Here is a 7,022-nt window from a genome sequence, read left to right on the forward strand (position 1 = left end):
TTTTTGGAAATCTTTATATCGTTGGAAATCTTATTCAATAACCTTCGCATGGAACCATCGACGGACAAATTCCGGTATAAATAAAATAAAAAATTAATTCCATATAAATAAGACCAATACACGTACCTGAATACGCCAATACATGTACTTGAATACGGGGTGTTACATCCTTTGACTTCACGAAGTTTCCTCAAGGAAATAATTCCCCTCAAGTACCCGAGGTTGCAGAATTTTCCTCCCAGGATAAAATGGACTAATAATCCATCTATAGTGGTATCTCAAACGATCAAATTCTCTTCGAACTCACTCAATAGTCAGATGATCACATTGAGTATTTAATAAGATAAGAAATATTTTCAAGTTCAGAAAAATTCATACTAAACCTGTGGAAAAATGCAGATTTATATGGTCATTACGTGCCCCTTTCGAAAGGTAACAATGGTTCACCGAAAAGGTGTATTATTTTTGAACAGTCATGTCTATCCATTCGAAAGAGTGTGTCTTTTCTGAACAGCCACAACCATAAAAAAAGTCATACCTTTTCCTGAAATAGTGTGTCTTTTACTCGAAGAGTTGTGTCCCTTCCAAGCAACCTTTTATTTTCCATTCACACCTTTTAAACCCAATAGTATATATATATATATATTTATATTTATAATACCCCGAGATTTTAACCAATAGTGCAATCATGACTCAAGCTCATGAGAAGTAAATTATAGTGCTTCGATTGTTTATGATCAAGGGTAATGTGTATTAAGGCCTCAGAGATGTACTAGCGATTAAGTGAATCAAAATATCCCTTACCGATTGAATTTTTGAGAAGGATTTTGGTATAGCCAAGTTTAAACGAGAATATCTCTTGCTACCCTAATAATTTTTGAGCTCATAACCCACCAACAGATAGATAATTGAATTAGATTTCCAACGGTACCAGTTTTACCCAAATCCGGTATCGGAGCAAAGAGTTATGCTCATTTTACTCCAACATGTCAGCCTGAAAATTTTATGACAACATTTTGTAACGACTTGTCACAAGCCTGACGGCTTGTCACAAAATGTTGTCACGATAAGAAGAAAGTCACAAAATCCAACCTTTTGTGATGACATTTCGTGACGACTTGTCACAGGTCTGACGACTTATCACGAATGTCGTCAGCTAATTTTTTCAGCAATTAAGGGACGTTTTTGCAAGGGTATTTTAGTATTTTCCCATCTTTTGGAGGCCTATATAAATATGAGAATCCCCATCCAAATCCTAATTTCTTCATTCTTTTTTCCAATTCTCTTAAGAAATATAGCTAGAGTTTTTATTTAAGGACATTAATCTTTTAAAAATTATCCATAAATCTTCAAGATTTCTTTAAGAATCAAGTTCCTCATAGTGTGGGCTTCAAGAATCATTTATTATAAGTGCGGATAGAGTCTTAAGCACTAGAATTCATCCAATTTCAAAGATTAAGGTATGTGGGATTTTGAACAAGAGCAATTCTTTCGTTTTTGTGCCCAAAGCTTTGATTTCTATCATGGATTTATATGATTTTGCAAGAGGGTTTATACCCAAATTACTTCATCATGAGATTATGAGAATATAAATTGTTCAAGCTTTGTTATACATGATTATTTTACTATTCCCAACTTATGACTTGATATTTAATATTGTGAATTTCATATTTCTACCATGAGTTGATATTTCAAGTTCTTTCAAGATATGTGTCAAGATTTAAGCTTCCTTATGACAAATTGGATTATTGAGTATATTGATTCATGAGATTGAGTTGTTACAATGAGTCTTGATATTTTCTCAAAGTTATTGATGTTGCCATCATTTAATGAATTGATACATTTTGATATTGAGAAAGATTTATTTGATTTGAGTTGAGTTAGGAATCCACAAATTGATTATGATTTGATAAATAAGAAAGAGATTTGATTTGATCTTCATGATACACCCTTGTGATGTTTGTGGTGGATTTTCTAATGCGTTCTGAGCTTGTGTCTGGGAGTAGTATTTAGCACCGAGAGGGAAATATGGTATTTTATCCTAAACTACGTGCCACCGTAGGATTGATATTAATAATTATGGGCCAGAGGCCAAGTATGAGATTGTGATCACTAAATTAAGGTTGTACTCCCTGGCAAGAGTACGACGCTCCCGCCAATGTGGGGTTCTCTCCTTAGGAGGTCAAAACGTTGGATTTCATGTAGCTCACATGGTTTATGTTAGTTATAAGAACCTCCCATGTCCATAAGAGTTGAGTTTCTTGAATTATCGAGTCACTCCGAGTCTTGAGTTATTTATGATGATTTATGAGGTTTTTATCATATGATTTATTTACTATGAGATCATGAAAAGTATGTTTCAATTTAACTCAAGCCAAATGAGACATCAATGTACATATGCATATTTTTATGAAATTGATGATGATATTTTCATTGTTGCACGCACCCCCACATACTCAGTACATTCCAAAGTGCTGACCCACATATTTTTCTATGGGCTACATTTTCTCATAATGTAGGTTCAAGTACTCAGTCACAGTTGCGTTAGCGATATTCGAGTGCCTCAACTACGTTCTCTCAGTGGTGAGTCCTCATCGTTCAAAAACCGTGTCTATATTTTTGGTGATATTGTTCTGTTATTATGGCTTTCAGTACTGTCTGAGTCAGTTGGGGGTTTGCCCCAATGGCTCCTTGATTTTGATATATAGAGGCTTTGTCCGACTAGAGGGTGGGTATGTACAGACATTCAATATATTTTGGTTGTACAGTCTAGTATTCTCCAGTATTTCTCCTGAACCCAATGTGGTATATCTCTTTGTTGTGCATGACTATTGTTGAATTGAATTCCTTGAGGTGGTGTCTGGCTCTGAGGGTTAGCTTGGGGATACGTGTAGCCCTAATTACCGTGTGGCGTCTCGAGATAAAATTTTGGGGCATTACAATATTACTAATGCATCCTCATTCAAATGTTCCCACTCATTCAAATGTGCCTAAAAATCCCAACTAAAACTCATTCTATGTAGTTGAGGTAAGCCTGTCAAACTGGCTGGGTTGACCTGGCCCAATCCGGCCAGAATCGGCCAATGTAATGTATCGAGTACTGGGATATTTTTTTGGGTCGAGTTAACCCAACCCAGACCCAACCCGGTTGGGGGTCGTCGGTTAACCAGCCCGGCCCGATTTTTTTTTTTTTTTTTTTTGGACTTTGGGCCAAACTAGTTTTTGGCCCAACGACTATATAGTCGTTTTGGGTCCAAATGGCTAGTTTGGGCCCATTAATTAAAAAAAAAATATTTTTGAATCCCAAAAAAATTTCTATAAATACCTTACATCTACAAATTATTTTTCACACAATTTTTAGTTCTCTCAAATCTCATTCTCTCTCAAATCTCAATTCTCAATTCTCAAATATTCTATAAATTTAATTTCCTAAAGTGCGCACTTTAATTTTTAAATTTTGCGATTATAAAGTACGAGTGGAAGTTTCTAAAGTCGCAACCGTCGGATACTTTCAAAATTTGGTATTGTCGTTCCATCTCTTACGTTTAATTTTTATTTAGTGTATTAATTGTTGAATATTTAATTTTATTATATTTGTGTATTTTGAATTTTTTAAATTTAATTTATATTATGGATAAATTAAGAAACCTCGCTACTAAAGGTGTTAAAAAAATTTGTCTCGAAAAAGGTAGTGGTAGTAAAAAGTGAATTACTAGTGGTAGAGGTAGTTCAAGTAGTAGATACACCCGTGTGCCTCCGACACCGCTTAGTCAATCTTTTGAGGAAGAAGTAGGTGTACCTTTAGGTGTAGGTGCTCATGATATGGATTATGTAGAACTCAGGAAAATTATGGTATAAAAGAAGAAAATAAAGTAGATGCGGCTAATTTAGACGAAGATGATGAAAATATTGGTGAAACACCCACAGTAGGAAATGCTAATGTTAGATCTGAATCTATTATCTCCCTTCCTATCCTCCTCGTGCCCCAAGAGCTCGTAAAACAACTAGTATTGCATGATAATTTTTTGAACGTATATCAGATACTAAGGTACAATACAATATTTGTCAACAAATATATAAGCATAAAAGCGGAGGCAAGCAAGGAGGTACGGGTACGTTAATGAGACATATAGGTGATGCTCACAAAAGAGAATTAAATATTGCACGAGGTGGTGGGGATGTTGGTGGGCCAGCGCAAACTAGAATAGACCCAGCAACTGGTCAGGTAACGAAGAAGTATAATAAATTGAGGAACCGAAAAGAAATTGCTAAAATGGTAGCTGTGGGTTGTTTGCCTTTTAGTTTTCCTTCTTTTGATGCCTTTATTTATTATATTCAAGCAATTTATAATCCTATGTTTAATGGTGTTCCTAGAAGTACTTGTCGATCTAATATTTTTAGACTTCATTCACAATATTATTTTTATTTATCAACATTATTAAAAAATATTCAATGTAGATTGTCCCTAACTTCTGATCTTGATCGTGCTATAAATTAAAAAGATTATTTAACCGTTACTTGTCACTGGATGGTAGTAATTTTGTGATGCAAAAATGCATTCTTGCTTTTTTATATGATGAAGGTCATAAACATACTGGAGATTTTATTGCTGATTCTATTGTTAAAGTTGCCGGATTTTATGGTATTGAAAATAAAATTTCATGTATTATTTTTGATAATATTTCTAACAACAAGACTGCTATAAAAAATTAAAATCTAAGCTATCCCGCCGTTGCCTGAAATTTTTCATATTAAATGTGCATTATATAATTTAATTGTAAAAGATGGTATTGAGTTTTTTGACCTTTATATTGAAAAAATCCTTCTTGCTGTTGGTTTTATTCAAGGAAATAATCGAAGAAAAAGAATTAGAGAATTTAAAGTTAAATGACAAGAAAATGGACTTGCCTTGATATTAATGCCTGAGGAAATTGATATTAGATGGAATTCTACGTATGATTTTTTAAAAACTTGTTATAAATATAGAGTTCCTATTACACTAGCTTTTAACCAACATTTCTATTTATTTGCTGATTCTGCTGATTGCATGCTACATGATTCTGATTGGGTTGCAATTAATGATCTTGTTAAGTTTTTAGAAAAACTTTAAGTAGCTACGGTTGAATTTTTCGGTGTTTATTATCCTACTGTTTGTAACATTTTGGCATATATAGCCGGTATTTCTAGTTTGCTCAAAGAATATAAAAATAAAGAAGGTTATAAAGAAGTTATTTGTGCCATGTTTACTAAATTTTAAAAATATATTTTCCTAGTTCCCCCTATTTACTTGGTTGGTGCTATGCTAAATTCGTGCATGAAATATAATACTATGTGCCACTTTAGTACTATTATTTATGCTAACTTAGAAATAAATACTAACAATGATTCTGAACAAGTACAAACTAATTTGTGGACGGCTATGGGTGATATGAATGAATACATAGAAAAATTACATAATCACTATGCTGATTTATTTGATTTAGCCGTACCTACAAATATCACACCAACTGTTGCTTCTCATCTTCCCGAGGAGCCATCATCTTTTAAAAGGCCGGCACATAGTGGTTTTCCTGATTCCTTTTATGATTTACCTTATTGGAACAGTGTTGATGGCAGAGCTTACACATTAATTTATCAGGAAGAGCTGAAATATTATCTTCGATCGCCGTCAGAGGATCGCAGACGATAGATCAACACGTTGGATTGGTGGAGGAGTAATGAAACACAATATCCTGTGCTTTCAAGATTAGCTAGAAATATCTTGAATGTTCCAATGCCAACCGTTGCACCAGAGAGCGCCTTTAGTCAGGGACGACAGCAACTTGGAGACAACCGACACTCATTGGGAAGCAATGCAATGAGTGTTCTAGTTTTTCTCAGAGATTGGATTAGAGCGGAAAGAAGAAACCAAGGAATGGAACCGAAGCCGAACGACGAGCTGAAACTTGAAGAAATTATGTCTTCACGAGAGAACTCAGTAGAATTAAGTCCAATGCATGGTTTTTCCCCCGTTGACTTGTACTATCCTATGCAAGTTCCCATTAATATTAACATGAATGAGTTGGAAAAAATGATGCATAATTTGTACATTTTTCATTCATGTAAATTATAAATTTTAGATCATTTCGCAATCAATAAAATTCAACATTCATTCACTCCTTAGTCCTTTCTTTGTAATTTTTTTTCATTTAATGATTTAAATTGAATTTCTACTTTAAATTAAGAACTCAATTCTAATATATTATTAATTTACTACCAGGTATTATTAATTTATTATATTAAGTAGCATATGTTTTGTATATTTGTGTATATATCTTTTATAGATGGGTATATTTAATGTATACATGTATATATGTTTTATATATTGTATATATATTGTAGTGTATATACATATATATATTGTAGTATATGTTTTATTTAAAGTAGTACATATATATTGAATGGTGCGTATATGTGTGTATATATCTTCTATAGACGTGTATATTTAACATATACATGTGTATATATTTTATAAATTAGTATATAACTATATATATATATATATATATATATATATATTGTAATGTATATATATTGTAGATATTTTATTTAAAGTAGTACATATACATTGAATGGTGCATATATATGTGTATATATCTTCAATAGACGTGCATGTATATAACTCTCTCTCTCTCTCTCTCTCTCTATATATATATATATATATTATAATGTATATATATTGTAGTATATTTGATTTAAAATAGTACAAATATATTGAATGGTGCGTATATGTGTGTACACATCTTCCATACACGTGTATATTTAACATATACATGTGTATATGTTTTATAAATTAGTATATAACTATATACATATTGTAATGTATATATATTGTAGTATATTTTATTTAAAGTAGTACATATACATTGAATGGTGCATATATATGTGTATATATCTTCTATAGACGCGTATATTTAACGTATACATGTGTATATGTTTTATAAATTAGTATATAACTATATATATATAGTTATATACTAATT

The sequence above is a fragment of the Capsicum annuum genome, chromosome 7, assembly GCF_002878395.1.
Source record: "Capsicum annuum cultivar UCD-10X-F1 chromosome 7, UCD10Xv1.1, whole genome shotgun sequence".
Taxonomy (NCBI): Eukaryota; Viridiplantae; Streptophyta; class Magnoliopsida; order Solanales; family Solanaceae; genus Capsicum; species Capsicum annuum.